Below are 17,720 nucleotides of genomic sequence, written 5' to 3'. Positions count from 1 at the left end.
TTTTCCTTGAAATGGGTAGGCTTGTTTTCTTAATTTTACAGAAGACAAGCTATGAAGTCTAAATCATCATACATCTTCTGTTAGGCTATTAGGCTTATCTATTGATCTATCTATCTATCTATCTATCTATCTATCTATCTATCTATCTATCTATCTATCTATCTATCTATCTATCATTGTGTTAGGGCTTGAACTCAAGGCCTACACACTGCCCCTTAGCTTTTCCATCAAAGTTGTCACTCTACTGCTTGAGCCACAGCTCACATTTTTCTCATTTTATTGAGGTCTCTTCTTCCCCTTGCTAATCAGCCTTCTTCTAATCCATTCTGTTTGTCTGCAGATGTTGCAGTCCATGAACTTTATCCTGCTGGCAAGTGTCTACACCAGAAAGTTACTGGGCATTTTCTATGCAGGGTCTTATGCCTTGTCTTGCAAATGGACCACTGACTTTATTTCCACCATGAAGGTAGCCATGATTTTATGGACATCTGACAAGTCGTTGGAATTCCCTCACGGTCTATTGATAGACTTGGAGTATCTATGTATATCATGAATCCAAGGTGATCTCAACATGGAGGAGAGGAGAGAGAGAGAAAGACATTGAGAGAGACAGACACATACAGAGACAGACAGACAAACTCAGGGAGACTGAGAGACAGACAGACACCTCACACAGAGACAAAATCAGAGAGAGAGAGAGAGAGAGAAAGAGAGGGGAGAGAAAGAGAGAGAGAGAGAGAGAAGAGAGAGAGAGAGGAGACCAAAGAAAAATCTCTAACTTTAGGCAAATATTTGCCTAGAACCATAGCAAGGGTATCAGAACACCTGGACTCCGCCTCCCCTACACTTCTGAGTGGATTAATTGCAGAACCCATTCTAAAAGAAGCATTCTGAGAAAGATAATCAGGAAAACCCACGAAAGACTTTGGCAGATCAGGTTCTTTGCATGTTTATCTTATATTGAGCTGCTTCACATCGCCAAAGCTATAGAAAGCTTATAGTAGTGCAAACGCTTCTTGACTAGGGGAGAGGAAGTGGGCAACAAGTACTTTGTAACTGGTTAACCCCCTAGGGCCCACCTGTGACTCCTCATATATGATTATTCATGATATGATTCTGACCTTTGACTAGCCCTCTAAACTGCTTGTGATACATGACTAGTTCCCTCATTAATACAGAAATAAAAACTTTGGGTATTTATGTATTCATCTGAAAATGATTTTTTTCCTAGATAAAATGTGCTGATTGTACTTTTAAAGTTCTAATGGCTACCAGGAGAAATGACTTATGTTTTCTTAGAATTATTGTTTTGAAACCAACTTCCAAGGGGAAAATATGCATGGAATCCAAGCTGAATGGAGTCTCCAGTATTAGGTAACCTGGCTATTTGGAATGAACAGAGATTCCCACATTGAGAGAGTGAAGATGAGAAAAAAATGGAGGATCCAAACAACAGAATAAGGTAGGCACTGGAGGCTCACACCTGTTATCCTAGCTACTCAAGAGTCAGAGATCTAAGGATCATGTTCAAAGCTAGCCTGAACAGGAAAGTCTGTGAAACTCTAATCTCCAATTACCCAGCACAAAGACAGATGTAGAGGTATGATTCAAGCACTAGCCTTGAGCAAAAACGCTCAGAAACAGCACCCAGCCTCTGACTTCAAGACTTACTACGATTGGCACCCAAAAGAAAAACTCCAATGTCTGCCTTACAGAGCCAGGTTCCTTACTTTTGGAAATTTGTAAAACTCTTATTTAGTTTCTTTGTCAAGCCTGCTAATGTATTGACTCAGTACAAAAGAAAAAAAGTATTAATAATAACAAACAGCCAATGAGTCCTCTTTAATTGATTTTTAAAAACAACCACTAATCGTCCATTTCCGAACTCGCCAATATGAATAAAAACAACATTCAATTCTCTTCCAAGGTGAGCTGCAGCCTTCATGACATCCTGGGCTGTGTTCTGGCTCTCTTGTTCCCCAGCATCCTTCCCCTGCTCCCTAGGCAGTTTTGATGGGGAAGAGATGAAAGCATTATCGAAATAAGCAAGATATCTAGGACTTCATTTGCCATGTGCTAGATACTGCTGTGAGCAAAACATGTGAGCTCTCTTAAATGGTGCCAACATTTTTGCTGCACTAGGGATTATTATTTTGTTTTGTAAAAGCTGAAGCCCAAAGTTAAGAAACTTGTCTAACAAATTAGGAAGTCAAATTGCATGGTAATTTTCTTTTCTTTTCTTTTTCTTTTTTCTTTTTTCTTTTTTCTTTTTTGTTGGTTGTGGGTCTTGAACTCTGGGCCTGGGTGCTGTCCCTTGAGCTCTTCAGCTCAAGACAAACATTCTACCACTTGAGTCACCGTGCCACTTCCGGTTTTCTGGTGGTTTAGTGGAGCTAAGAGTCTTACGGACTTTCCTGCCTGGGCTAGCTTTGAACTGCAATCTTTAGATCTCAGCCTCCTGAGTAGTTAGGATTACAGGTATGAGCCATGGGTGCCCAGCTCAGAGTAAATTTTTGACTTGCTGAATTGTATTCTTCCTCCTCCTCCCTTTCCTCCTCCTCTGTTCTCCCCTTTTTCTTTTTCTTCTTTTTTGCCAATCCCAGGGCTTGAACGCTGGGCATCGGCACCATCTCTTAACTGTTTTCTCTCAAGCCTGGCACTCTACTACCTGAGTCACAGCTCCACTTCTGGCTTTCTGATGTTGGTTAACTGGAGATAAGAACCTCATGGACTTTCCTTCCTGGGCTGGCTTTGAACCCCAATTCTCAGATCTCAGACTACTAAGTAGCTAGGATGACAGGCATGAGCCTCCAGGCCCGGCTGGAGTGCATTGTTCTCCATAGACACAGCAGCAGCTCAGGTCTTACCTGGGCTCCCAGGCCGCTCTATCTTTGCATTCTCCCCATCACCCCAAGTTCGCTTTCTCCTGGCTGATCTTAGGTGGGGTTACCAGAGACAGGGGTGTGCCTCTCACTGATGTCTTCATGAGTTCTATCAGAGCTAGAGTTGATGTGCTCTATATCAAGAGAAGTTTAACACCTCTTATTGTTCTAGATCAAAGGTTGGCAGACTGCGGCCTATAGACCAAACTGGTAACATTCAACAGTTGGGACCAATATTATAGGATGTACCAAAAAAAAAAATCCACCCCTTGGTGATTTAGCAACAAATATTCTACTCCTGACTGTCCAAGTAGATGCAGAAAAAGATATATGTCTGACCTGAGCTACATTTTGAACAGGCCAAAGAAATCTGAACTGCTTGCTTTGACATAACAGATAAAGAAATGCATACCAGATTTGAACAGGACAAGGTGCTAACCAGTTAAGACCTACTTAATTTTCATCACAACTATCCACACTGAATGACTCGGGAAGAACTTGGAGAACTCTTCTCTGCAGGGCAGGGATGGAGGTGCTCTGAGGCAGTTGTGGAGGAAATACAAAATACAGTTCTGGATGATATGTAAACACTTGTGGAGGAAATACAAAATACAGTTCTGGATGATATGTAAACACAGATAGACAGTGTAATGCACTTCTTCACTCCTCTCCCAGCCTCAGTTTACACTTCTGTCACAATTCATTTTCCCTCAGAGCTGTTTCTATGGTGATTCTCCTCATAGGGAGTTAATCAGAGTGGCAGGCCCTCTTTTATTTTATACATTCGTATCTGTCAGTGGCTGCTAGTAGAATGCTTAAGCATGTGCCGGACACTGAGAATTTGTTAGATTTGACTTTACTTTTGTTACAAACAAAAGAGAAGATAAAGATAAGACAACATCTACTTTCCTTATGAATAGCGATGTACACATGTATCCATTCACACCATCAAACCCATCAAACCCAATCCCAAGGCAGGCACTGATGGCTCACACCTGGAAACCTCACTACTCGAGAGGCTGAGCTCTGAGGACTGGGTTTCAAAATCAGCCTGGGCGGAAAAGTCTGTAAGACTCTTATCTCCAATGAACTGGCTAAAAGTTGCAAGTGGAGGTTGTGGCTTCACTGGTAGAACACCAGCCTTGAGCAAAAAAGCCCAATCAGAGCACAAGGTTCTGATTTCAAGAAAACCAGTCATTGGGCTGGGAAGGTGGCTCAATGGTAGAGTGCTTGCCTTGCATGCATGAGGCACTGGGTTCAATTCCTCAGCACCACATAAGCAGAAAAAGCTGGAAGTGGTGCTGTGGTTCAAGTGGTAGAGCGCTAGCCTTGAGCTGAAGAGCTGAGAGTCAGCACTTAGGCCCAGAGTTCAGGCCCCACGACTGACTGACAAGAAAAAAAAGAAAGAAACAAAGAAAACCAGTCACATCCACAGCAGTCTGAGGCAGGATTTATGGGGAAGTACTAAAAATGGGCAAAGACATTAAAAATGATACAGTGCACTCTGTAAGACAGATACAAACAGCTGAAAGGCTTTTTCTGTGAGAAGAGGACTTGTTTTCTAATATGGTGTGATATTTAACTGGCCTCATGATATCATCATTACAAACCACAATAAGCATTCTATAAAGATGCCATGCTCTGCTGGGAATCAGGGGTTGTGTGTGTGTGTGTGTGTGTGTGTGTGTGTGTGTGTGTGTGTGTGTGTGTGTGTGTATGTGTAAGAGAGAGAGACAGACATAGACAGAGACAGAGAGACAGAGACAGAGAGAAAGAGAGAAGCAGGTGCTATGATTATTCGGATGTAATTTGTTTTTCCTAAAAACCAAAACAAATCAGAAATCAGGAATCTTGCCTGTCCCTGGTGGCTCACACCTATAATCCTTGCTACTCAGGAGGCTGAGATTTGAGGATGGAGGTTTGAAGCCAGCCTGGGGAAGAAAAATCCATGAAAATCTTACCTCCAATGAACAATAAAAAAGCCAGAAGTAGAGCTGTGGTTCAGAAGCTCAGGGACAGCGCCCAGGTCCTGAATTTAAGCCCTAGGACTAGCTCTCTCTCTCTCTCTCTCTCTCTCTCTCTCTCTCTCTCTCTCTCTCTCTCTCTCTCTCTCTCTCTCTCTCTCTCTCTCCTCTTTCAGAAATGATTTTCACTTGCTCTCCTCCCTCCATGTAAAACACAAGGAGTCCTACTTTTCTGTCAGCCCCTTTCTGGGAGAAAATATAGAGATGGAGTTATCAAATATAGAGATAAACATATATAAGATATAGAGATGCTCTTGCTTTGGTAAATATACATCTGAAGTAAGATAAAGGCAGCTTTTGAATCCTGCCCTCCCCTGGCATTGCTCCTGCTATGGTCTCCTGGGGCTGGGTGGGAGGCTGCTTCTGGTCTCACGATCACACACGTTGGGGGTAGGGCTCGTGTCCAGGGTGACTTGGTGTCACCGGTGTCACTGGGGGGCCATGGTGCATCTCCTGCTGGGCGGCTTGGGCTGGTTTGGGGAACAGGCCCTGAAGAACTGCTGTGTCCTGTTCCTCTTCCCTGCACCCAGAGTGGCTCCCTGACCTGGCTGAGTTGGTTCAGTGGAAAGTTTTTTTTTCATCATCTGCCTTGCAGACTGCTTCCCCCCACCCATAGGTATTTTTTAAACAATCCTTTCTAAGGCATTTTACTGGAACTCCATAAGGATTCGACTTGTATCTCTTCTTCTTCCTTTTCGGCATCAACTAGTAGGTGAGGCAGGCTGAGACAAATGTACAGTTTGGACCTGGGAGAATATAATTGAAACCTGACACTGCCTGATTAGCCTCCTTTGTGCTGTGTCTCTCCTTCCTCTTCCTTTCTTCTCTTATATATTTTTGGTCTGAGACCGGGATTTGAACTGACACTTTCACTCATGGGCTAGCGCCGCAGCCATCCAGTCATGCTTCTCTTTTCTACCCATTTCCCTTCTATGTTTGAGCACATAAAATCCATGTGTTTGCGATTTGAATTGAGATGAAATAAAATGTTGAGGAATTAACACGAACAGGGTAAGGCACACAATGGGGGGAAAATTCAAAACCCCCAAAGAACCTAAACAAAATCAAAGGCAAATCTGACAGTACTACATCTGCTTTGGTTTTTCTTACTACTTTGGATTGTTTCTCTATATACCTAACTGGAAATTGATCTTAGTGAGATGTCGGTGGCTCACACCTGTAATTGTAGCTACTCAGGAGGCTGAGACCTGAGCATCAGGGCTCACAGCCAGCCCGGCCAGTCCCTGAGATTCTTATTTCCAAGCTTGACAAATCCCAGGAGGAAGAGGAGCAAAGAAGCCAGGGAGCCCCGCCCCAGAATTGTGCTTCAGACAGCTTCCTACTGACTTTGAGTTTCACTGTTTTGGTTGGTCAGGAATAATCCTCCAGCTCTGGCACAAATTTGAGTTCGTGGGATTTCAAAACAAGTCCCAACTTGATCAGAGAGCATACAGGTTTTAAGAACCTTCGAAAAGCGCCCAGTGAGAGACAGCAGAGGCCTGAGCCCAGCCCCGGCCCAGGGGATGCCAGAGGCGGCCTGCTGTTTTGCTGTAGTGTAAATGAAAAAACACTTTTCCAAAGGAAGCAGTTTGCCAATTTAACTTGCATTTAAAACTGAAAAGCATAGAAAAATCATTTATGTTTTATTATTTATTGTTATTGTTATTATTACTATTTTGTACTGGTGCTGTGGTTTGAACTCAGGGCCTGGGCCCTATCCTTTAGATTTTTGTGCTCAAGGCTGGTGCTCTACCACTTGAGCCACAGTTCCCCTTCTGCCTTTGGGCTCGTGAATTGGAGATAAGAGTCTCACAGATATTTTTGCCTGGGCTAGCTTCAAAGGGAGATCCTCAGATCTCAGCCTTTTGGATAGCAAGGATTTAAAGGTGTGAGCCACATGTACCCAGCCCTGTGCTGTCTCTGTGTATGTGTGTGTTGTCTCCATCTTATTTTACTTTTCCCACAATGCACTATGAAGGTACACAGTCACATACCAGCTCTTATGTTTCATAACGAAAACCAAGTTTTCCTTTCCTTCTCTCCTTGCTTTTTTCTTTAACATAAATAAATTAAGCCCCAGTAAAACCATCATTTAAGCATGGGCCAATCTGCCCCTTCGGGAATAAATAATGCTGGCCTAGTTCTGACACATGAGTTTCTATCCAATCTGTAACAAAGTCTGTTTTAATCCAATGTTCAGAACTTCCACCTTCAGCCGGCATTTCTGAAATGCTTTTCAAAGGAATTTCAATCATTGCTAAATAATTTAAAAGGCTTAAATTTTGTTTAGAAAGTACAGAGTTGATGAATCAACTTTGTAAACTATTTCAAAGTAGAATAATAAATAATTTGGGTGAAAAACAAATTGCCCCATGGTGAATTATCTACGAAAGTACAGAAGGCACTGCTTCGCTGCACAGGGAATTGTCACCACTGTCACGCATGCATTTCAAAGGAGGTAAAATATTAATCACATTTGAATCACAGGTTCATACACCTGAGAGGTGTTCAGGCACAGATGGAAGGGTCACAGATTCTGTTCTTAGAAACCCTGGTGAGCTGCTGCCTAATAATGCGGATGTCCGGATAAGGGGACATGACCTGGGACAACTTGGTGGTTTGTGTGCTGGTTCTGGGACTTGAACTCAGGGCCAGGACACTCTCCTTTGGCTTTTTCACTCAAGGCTGGTGCTCAACCACATGAACTACAGTTTCACTTTTGGCTTTTTGCTGGTTCATTGGAGATGAGTCTCATGAATGTCTTTGCCCCTGATGGCTTTAAACCATGATCCTCACATATCATGCCCCTGGGTCACTAGGATGACAGATGTGAGATTTGGTGACTCATTAGCTATACAAACACTTTTAATAGCACCTTTAAATTCAATTTAGTGTATACCAAGGTAATAGATGATATAGAAAGAGGAGCAGGGATTTTCCCAATTGACAAATGGATCTCAGCTCTGCAATGTCTTTCCCAAGTCAGTAAGTATTGAACACAATTTATATTTATTTAGTGATTTATGCTGTAAGGGCTTGCTCTGACACATCTTGAGTATTTCAAGTCCTTATGTCTGGTGGAACCTCATCATCGGTTCAGAGCTTGTTTGTAAATTGTGTCCTACTGAAAGACGCATACATGAAAGACACTTCTAAAAAACTCCACAGCGCTGAGATTGCTGTTGGCTAATGTCCCATGCACAAGGCTGAAAAGCTCTGCTACAACATTTGAATAAATAATGCATCGACTTAATAGGTTACCATTTTAGAAGGAAACATGAAAAGCAAGAGGTCAAACATTTACTATGTCCTCCAGAGAATAGCTGCAGTTAAAGCTTTTGTGGAGTGAAGCAGATGGCAAAAGTTTTGTTATGTTCAAAGAAAACATAACAGGATGAACTTTGACGCCGCTAGGAATGGGAGAGAAAGAAAAGAAAAGGTAATTCTGTATCGCAAAATGTATTTGATAGTATTTTATTACTACTAAAGTAGATAAGAACCTAGCACTTAGAATTCACTGATCAAGGTAACAGTGATATTTTAAACTAGTGAGTATAACATCAAGAAATTTAAGTAGAGAAGAACAAAAACAAGATGGTCATTTTTTCAGCTAGTAAAACATCATGGCAGAGATGTTAGAATAAGAATTTATAAATAAACAATAAGCTCTTTGTTTACTACCAGTACTTACTGACATCCATTGTGTAAAAATTTTAAAATGGTATACATTTGTAAGTTGTATCAATTCATGATAAATTATATCAACATTTAAAAATTACACCAAATGAAAATATTTTTTGTTTTTCAATAACTCACAGATAGTTTATTGTGGTATTAGTATAGTAGGCAAGGTTATTGGTTTTAGTTATTATTTTAGAATTATTAATATTGGAAATAGCTACCCTCACTGCAGGAATTGTGAGAGCCCTTTATTTTCCGTCTACGTGTCTGGATCCATGTAACTGGTGTGTTGGAATGTCTCGTGCAATGTCATGTCTTGTCTTTGTCCCTGTGGAGATTACTCCTGGGGCACCTGTGGAGGTGCTGCCGTCCCAGGATTCCTTTGAAGTCATTCGTGCTCCAGCAATGCACATCCAGTCTAAGAAAGTGATGAGTGGCTACAGCTTCCCCTGCAGACAGAAGGCCTGCAGCCACCTCCGCCCGCCCAGCCCACCTGACAACGCTGTTTTCAGGCAGATTTGCTTTCTGTTCTTTTCCTCTTCTGTCCACCCTCGCTCAGGCTGGCTGCCAGCCTTTCTAACCTTCCAGGTTGGCCTGTAGAGAAAACCAAGATGGAGGTGGAGAAGAGGGGGAAGTGTACAGAAAATCAGAGCTGTCAGAGCTGGCAAGTGACAGAGAGACTTACGAATGCTAATTCCAGAATGGCAGGAGCCTCAGATAACACCCAGAGGCTGAGCTGTGCTGCTGTCATGGGAGGGAGGGAAATGATTTTTAGTGTATGAGTATGTTCCAGACATAGCAAAGAGTAGGCTATGTACTTTAGTATTTCTACTATTCTAGTATTTCTATACTAGACATTACCCACTTGAAATAGGAGTTAGACTAGTTTCTGGTGTTTGGGTGGTTGATTCTGCCAGCGCTGTGACACCTCTGGTCTGTCTTCAGGAGCATGTCCAGTGCCTCCTCTAGGCCTTGCAGCTCCCTCTGCCTTTGGCGCATCCCTTTGACGCGCTCTGGCTTTGTTCTCTAATGGAATGCACAGGCATTTCTGGTGCTCTGGGGTAGTAGAAAAGCAGTGGGGGAATTTTGGCTTCTACTGATTGCGGGATAAGTGGAAAAACCCAGATCTGCCTGCCAAGTGGCAAAAGCCCAGGGCTACAAAGTACTGAAGAAGTAAGAAGGATGAAAGAACGAGGAAATAAGGATCAGATAGTAAACCTCACAGGAAAACCAGAAAACCGTCTTCCAGGCCTTCAGCTCTTACGATGCAACCCAAGGACCAAGATGGCTGGTGGGGCTGCGGGCTGTCTCCCAGGGCTGTGGATGCCTTGCCCTCCTTCCCTGCCAGATTCTCTTTGAGCACACTTGCCCCGCACCATGTCTGCTGTGTCAGCTGGGAGTGAGGGATTGAGCAGTTCCTTTTCTGATGTCTCCGTTACCTATTTCAGTGCCATCACCCTTCAAAAGGGTGAATGGGCCCTTCTTACCCTTATTGTGGCAGCATTGTACACACCAACTTAAATATATATGGAAGGGTTGTGTATGCATGTGTGGGGTGTGTGTGTGTGTGTGTGTGTGTGTGTGTGTGTGTGTGTGTGTGTGTGTGTGTGTGTGTGCGCTGAGTATATGTGCTGGCACTGGGGCTTGAACTCAGGCCTTGAAGTATGCTCTCACTTGAGCCATACCTCTACTTCTGGATTTTTGTTGGTTCATTGGAGATGAGAGTTTCAGGGACTTTTCTGCCTGGATTGGTTTCAAACCAATCTCAGATTTCTGAATGGTTAGGATTACAGGTGAGAACCACTAGTGCATGACTAATGAAGAATTTTTTTAGGTTTTCTCTGAGAGAGAGAGAGAGAGAGAGAGAGAGAGAGAGAGAGAGAGAGAGAGAGAGAGAGAGAGAGAGAGAGAGAGAGAGAGAGAGAGAGAGAGAGAGAGAGAGAAATAGAGAGAGAAATAGAGAGAGAGAGAGAGAGAGAGAGAGGAGGAGCAGTCTGAATTAAACTATTTTTGAAACCAAAATGCAGAGGAATTTTTATAGTTGGAGTGTGGGTGTGGCTCTGTGATACAGTAATTGTCTGGCAAGCTAGAGACCTTAGGTTCCAACCCCAGCTTTATATAAATTAAATAAAAAACAAATAAATGAGTGGATGAATGAATGAATGCTAAAAGCCTTTGGCGTTCTTAGAGTTCAAAGGGGAGTACAGGGCATCGGTGATGGCTCACAGACTTTAAGTAAATCCAACATTCTCCAGTGTTTGGAGCGAATGAAGTCCAGGAGCTCTTGAATTTAGGCTCCAGCCCTCCTACAGAGGCCACGGTGCCTGCACTTCTTTAAGAATTGAATTTTAAAAGGAAGACTGTCAGGGCCAGGAGCAACACAGTTCTAGGTTGTGAGATAGTCAAGAACTTTTATAAAAAGATTCACAAATCAAAAAGAGCAGTAAAAGTATAATCGAAAGATTTTTAAAGTCAGTTCTTCCTCTCATTTTATTTCTTTCTTTCTCTTTTTATCTCCTTCCTCCTCCCTCCCTCCCTCCCTCCCTCTCTCCCTCCCTCCCTCCCTCCTTCCTTCCTTCCTTCCTTCCTTCCTCCCTCCCTCCCACCCTCCCTCCCTCCCTTCCTTCCTTCCTTCCTTCTTCATGCCTGTATTTGTTCTTTTCCTGTCCCAGACTTGACCTCAGGACTTGTGCTTGCTCAATTGGCTCTTTACCACCTCAACCCACCTCCAGCCCTGCTTTTTGCTGGTTATTTCGAAGACGGAGTGTTGCAAAGTGTTCAGCCTTGGCCAGCTTCAAACTGTGATTATCTAGACATCATTAGCTGATTAGTATGAGCTAGTGGCGCTCGGGCCAGACACTGTTATTAACCACTCCACACATGAAGCTGGACTCTAGGCCACCTCATCCGTGCCATTTTGAAGTCTGCCAGTCCTCAGGGTTCTCACCTAACACCTGCTCTTCCTAGCTTGGAAACTCAGCAGCAGTGCCCAGTCACCTCTTCTCCAACTAGGGGCTGTGTCTGACACTTCTTCATGAGATCGAATCCTGCCTCTTTCTTTCTATACTTTGCCCTTATTTATGTTCTCACTGTGCTTCTGCTTCCCAGTGACACTGGCTTCTTCTCCCCAGCTTCCTTCCTACAGTGTCTACCACTGGCCTCACCCTCCCCATGGATTCCAAAGACTGTTGGCGGTTGCAGGATAATCATGATGTCAACAAGCCCTGCTGGGTCTGTTTTCAATGCTTTGGCAGGTGTGATCCTACCAGTGAGAGGGGAGAGGATGAGCCAAGCCTCCTCCTGCCCAACTCCTGCTCAGGCTGTTTCTCCTCAAGTGCCCTTCCCCAAATCCTAGCTACCAAAATGCCCTATCTATTCGTCTGTCTGTCTGTCTGTCTGCCTGTGTCTCTATCATTTATTTTATGCCAGTCCTGGGGCTTGAACTCAGGCCCTTGTGCTCTCCCTTGGCTTTTTCTAATGTAAGCAACTCTACCACTTGAGCCCCACAGTTCCACTTCTGGATTTTAGCCGGTTAATTGGAGATGAGAGTCTCATCCATTTTTCTGCTTTTGAACCACAGCGCTCAGATCTGAGCCTCCTGAACAGCTGGGATTACAGGCGTGAGCTGCTGGCACCCACTACAAGATGTTTTGACAAAATGTGATGAGGAAAAACTATAGAAATGCGATGGTAACATTTTGGGTTTTTTTTTTTTTGTGGTTAAACATCTTCCCCTCTCCTATAAATCCACTACAAAATATTGGGAAGAGAATATTCACATATAGTATGGGTTTAATATGAATTAAATGATTGGCATTCAGAGCCAGGTTATAGTTATTCAGGGAAGTAGTCGGTTCACCGAGGGCAATCTGAGCATAATTTAATTTGCACTCCTCTTTGCTAGACCGTGCCTCTTGTGTAATTCAGGGGCCTGCACACTCCTTGAGCCTTTCCTCAGAGCTCACAGATTTTCTAAAAACCAGAAGGGACACAACAATTATAAACTATAAACACTTGTTATTGAACTGCTTTCCAGCTATATTAATTTTCATTATCTTCGTGTTTAGGGGTTGTGTTGAGAAACAGAACTGCTCTGAAAATGGAAAAGGAAACTAATTAGTGTTGGGCAGAGTGCTTTCCTGTGCCTGGAAAAGGCTCTTCGGCAGTGCCATTTGAGAAGCTCCATCATAAGTTAAGAAAAATGCTACAACATGGTCTTCGTTGGAAATACATAGTTAATATCCTACAAAACATTTATTACTATTTATATAGTAATGTAAAGTAAGATTAATTATTTATAATATAAATTATACTAATAAAAATTATACATTATATAAATTAAAATCATCTATAATATAAATTGTATTTATATCAACAAATTTAATCATAGGATTTATAATTAAATTAATTATAATCAATGTGATCCTATATTTTTATATATTACAAAGGTATAACATTAGTATGCTATATATTGTAATATCAATTATAATACGTAATGTACATAGTATATACTATCTATAACATGTTATAGTGGTGTGAAGCCCTGTGTTGGTGGGCATCCATGAGTGGTGTGAAGCCCTGTGCTGGTGAGTGTCAGTGAGTAGTGCGAAGCCTTGTGCTGGTGAGTGTCAGTGAGTGGTGTGAAGCCCTGTGTTGGTGAGCCTCCATGAGTGGTGTGAAGCCTTGTGCTGGTGAGTGTTAGTGAGCTCCTCTGTGTGACCACATCTATGACAGAGTTTCATTTGCTCATGTAGCATGGTCTACAGAACAAATCAGATCCAGGCCACTCACGTGCAATGGCTCATTGAGCCTTTTTCCAGGAGATGATCACGTAGTACTTTGTATAAGGAGAACACAGAAGAGATTCATAGCTATTTTTCTGAGCAAGGTGTAACTGGGCAGCACAAATGTTCATCACGAGGAGAACTCGAGCCCTTTCCTCTACTGGCTTTGCTATATCTCATATCAAGGTCTCTAGGGCCTAAACTCAGAACTGGACATACAAAAGTCCTAACAAACCCACCAGTGCAACTGTTCATGTACTGACCCAGCACAAAGCTGTTCTGTTTCTTGGGACTAGGAGAAATGTAGTAGTAAGCCAGGTTCTTATGGCTCATGCCTGTAATCCCAACTACTTAGGAAGTTGAGGTATGAGGATCAAGATTAGAAGCCAGCCTGGAAAGAAATGAAACTTTTATCTGTAACTAACCAGCTAAAAGCAGGAAGTATAGGTGTGGTTCAAGTGGTAGAGTGCCAGAAAAGCTAAGCAAAAGTGTGAGGACCTTAGTTCAAGTCCCAGTACCCAACCACCAAACAGAAAAAAAAGAAACATAGTAGTGTGTTTGCTATTCCTCTTTTACATTGGAAATGGTAGTAGTAGATCTGTTTCTTTCAATATAAATTTTAAATGAATGTCTTTTATGTTGAGTCTTTTCTTTACTAGGAAAGAACATCTTTTAAATTCCATTGTTAAGTTAATAAAAAGAGGTGAATGATGCAATGCAGTAATTCCTAAATATGTTTGGTTAACAATATGAGCTTGCTTTACTGTGTTTCTAAATATACTAAACTCTGATTAAATCCCAGTTTATGAATTCATATATTTTTCTAGAGTATTCATCATTAAAAATAATAAATCTAACAGATATAAGGTAATGTCCAAAGGTGCATAAATATTATTTTAGCCAGGTGCCTGTGGCTCACACCCATCATCCTAACTACTCAGGAGTTGAGGTCTGAGGATCACGGCTCAAAGCCAGCCCAGGTAGACATATATGAAGGATTCTCATCTCCAATTATCAGCAAAAACCTGGAAATGGAGGTGTGGCTACACTGGTAGAATGCCAGACTTAGTGGAAAAAGATTAGAGAGATCATGAATCCCTGAATTCAAGCCATAATACTGGCAACACACATACACACACATATATGTACATACACTGTATATGTATACATGCATTGCAAGCACATATATGTATACACTCATATGCATGTATACACACAGATATACATATTCACACATATAGTTAAGTCTATATCATAGTAAAGTACATGTCATAATAAATTTCTAATTTTAATAATTATAATTAATGATCTATAATTCTTTGTTATAAAGATTTACATGTGATATAAATGCTATATATAAAAATGATATAATGAATGATGTTCTCCTGGCTAATTGCTTGATGAAATTTGTTACCTGGTCTCTTGCTACTGATAAACCCGTAGCTGCATATTCTAAATCTACTTATCTCCCCGCACCAGGCAAAACACCACAAGATCTGCACACAGGAGCCATTTGTCTTTTAAGTAGTTAACTTCATTTCTTCACTTGGAAATGGAAGAGAGTGGCTCCACCCCCATCCAAAACACTGCAGAGGAAAACGTCTAGCACCTTTCCTTACTTCTCACAACCACAGCCAGGCCAGGAATACTCCTTTCCATCCCTGCCTGCTCTGTCAAAGAACTGTTGACAATCATGAACTGACATTTGACCTGAAGTCTCAATGTGATAACCTCAGCCTCCTTTCTTTTTCAAAAGATAACAAAGTCATACATTTCTTAGCCCACCAACAAGGTCATCCATGTAGTAAAAATAACCCCAGGACAATATCAGTAGTGCTCACTTTGAACTTGATATAATAGCTACTGATCTTTCTGTAGTCTATTCCTGTACCTTCTTCTCTGTTTAGAGATTGCCTTTGAGTGATCTCCATGATCATCTTTGTAGTTTCTGCCATCTCTCCATTTTTATTTTTAGCCCAGACAGTTCTTGACTTTATATTTCCCACAATTTTCTGGGTAGATCCACTGGGAAGGAAAATAACCATTGAAATCCAACATATTCAGACCAACTTGTTTTGTTCTCTGTGAAACATTATTACCTTGCTCTTCCTCTTCATTGATGTTTGCAAAAACATATTGTCCTGCAACAGCTTTTATTCATTTGTACCATACTATGTCCCTATACTGTATGACAGCTATGGTGCTTTGCTTAAATGTGGGCAGGGCTTAATTTGTGTGTGTGTGTGTATGTGTGTGTGTGTGTGTGTGTGTGTGTGTATGCACGTGTGCATGCGTACATACATGTGAGCGCCAGTACTGGGGCTTGAAATCAGGACCTCACTTGGCTCTTTTTCCCCAAGGCTGGAGCTCAACCATTTGGGCCATGCCTCTACTTCTGACTTTCTTCCTTCAAAGTGTGATTCAGGCTCTCGGCCTCCTGAGTACTTAGGATTAATTAGCTCACAGGCAGAATTAGCTCATAGGCAGAAGCCAATGACATGCAGAATTCATGTCCACTCCAAACAGCACATTTTTAGACAAAACTCAGTAAATGTTTAAGGAACAAATGAATATATCTATAATGTTTTGTAATTAACAAATTTATATCAAGTTTTTCAAGAAACAATTTTGGTATAGTTCTATACTTGTTCTTTGGTTAGATTATTGCTGATTCCTAAAACAAGATCAAATCTACACAGACACTTAAAATATGTTTGCATTTCTTTCTTATACCAGCATTGGATATATGAATAGTTGTGTTATTCTGGAGGACAAATTATAGCATAAAGTTATTGGTAATCATAAAAAATAGAGGATAGGTAAGGTAATTAATACTCCTTTTGTGAGCATTTCTTTTTTCTTTTTGTGCTAGTCCTGGGGCTTGAACTCAGGGCCTGGGAGCTGTCCCTGAGCTTTTGTGGTCAAGGCTAGCACTCTACCACTTGAGCTATAGCTCCATTTCTAGTTTTGGGTGATTAATTGGAGGTAAGAGTCTCATGGGCTGGCTTCTAATGGCAATCCTCAGATTTCGGCCTTCTGAGTAGCTGGGATTACAGGAGCGAACTGTTGCTTACCCCCTCTTATCCTTAGCTGTGGTCCCTAATAACCACCTTCCCACTTCCATGCTTTTCCCTATGCTTTTTTGTGGGAGGCATTAAGACACGCATGCTGAGCTGTTGGTGAGTCAGCAGCGAGGGTTCAAGCTTCCCACCCGGGCGCTGTGCCATAGAGAGATTGATTATCGGGTCCATTGTAACTGTCTGATGACTGTCTGAGTCCATCTGGCTGTCTCCTCAGTTTGGGGAAGCAATTGTTGTTTGTTTTTTAACTTTATTTCTCTAATACAGGTGATAAGAATTATTGTGTCATCCTTTTAAACTTCTTACATGCAAGACTGGAAACCTGAAGTTGCTCCCTGTCTGTCTGTCTGTCTGTCTGTCTGTCTGTCTGTCTCTCTATCTCTGTGTCTCAGTGTTTGTCTGTCTATATGTCTTCTCTTCTCCCTTTCTCACCCCCTTTTTCTTTTCTTTTAAGGTTTTTTTTCAACTTGAAAGCAATTTTCAGAATATCACACAGTTAGACATATCTGCTTTTGAGAACTGGTTCTGCTGCTTATTAATTCTGAAATTGAGGCTCTTAGACACGCTGCCTGATTCTCCAACAACCATGGCAGGAGGTTTGCGGCTCTAGGCCCCTCCCCGAGCCCATCTTTCCCTTTTACCCCTGATTTCTCTTCCTCTCTCACCCAGTACCCTCCAAGATCGGATCCATCCAACCTCATTCATTCTTAAACCTTCCTTCCCGAACATTCTAACCATCCAGATCAGAGGGATTTTGAAGCCTCCTTGCTGTGAGAATCATTCAGGACAATCTAGATTCAATATGGCGGTAGTAGTTCTCCCTTTCTTATAAATTAGGAATTGGAGCCAAAGAAAGGTTAAATGACTCGCCATAGGCCCTGGCAGGTGTAAAGGCTGACATTTGTTTTCAGCAGCACTTCTATAGCAGCCTGCTTCTGGGAGTGGGTGACAGTGTATTTTGTGCTTTCCTGGGTTGGAGTGCTGTACAAAGCCATTGTGCACGCTGTTGCCTTTGTGAGCACTGCTTCTCCACAGGCGAGCACCATTACTGTGCTTATTCTCTACTCTGTCACATTTAAACAGGTTAGTTTTCCTGACTGAATCACAGCTGGATAATACGTCTCTTGTTTTATTCAACCCTTTCTTCACTATGTCATCATATCGGTTGTCCTATTATTCTTTTATTTCTTTAATAGCATTTGTGTGTATGTGTATGTGTGTGTGCACACACATGTGCACTAGTACTGATACTTGAGCACAGGTGCTTGC

The 17,720-nt window shown here is 42.0% G+C and overlaps 1 long non-coding RNA gene across 1 annotated transcript; it reads left to right on the top strand.

The window, feature by feature from the left end:
• The first annotated feature begins 8,217 nt into the window (after positions 1 to 8,217).
• LOC138819165 (uncharacterized) lies at positions 8,218 to 14,636 on the top strand. Its single transcript, XR_011369334.1, has 3 exons — positions 8,218 to 8,345; positions 12,168 to 12,277; positions 12,655 to 14,636. It is a non-coding gene; the product is annotated as an uncharacterized lncRNA (long non-coding RNA).
• Positions 14,637 to 17,720: the final 3,084 nt, after the last annotated feature.

Source organism: Dipodomys merriami, unplaced genomic scaffold, assembly GCF_024711535.1.
Source record: "Dipodomys merriami isolate MVZ:Mamm:240054 unplaced genomic scaffold, mDipMer1.0.p SCAF_8, whole genome shotgun sequence".
In the NCBI taxonomy this organism is placed as follows: domain Eukaryota; kingdom Metazoa; phylum Chordata; class Mammalia; order Rodentia; family Heteromyidae; genus Dipodomys; species Dipodomys merriami.
The sequence above is the reverse complement of the archived record's forward strand: the minus strand, read 5'-3'. Positions and strand labels throughout refer to the sequence as shown.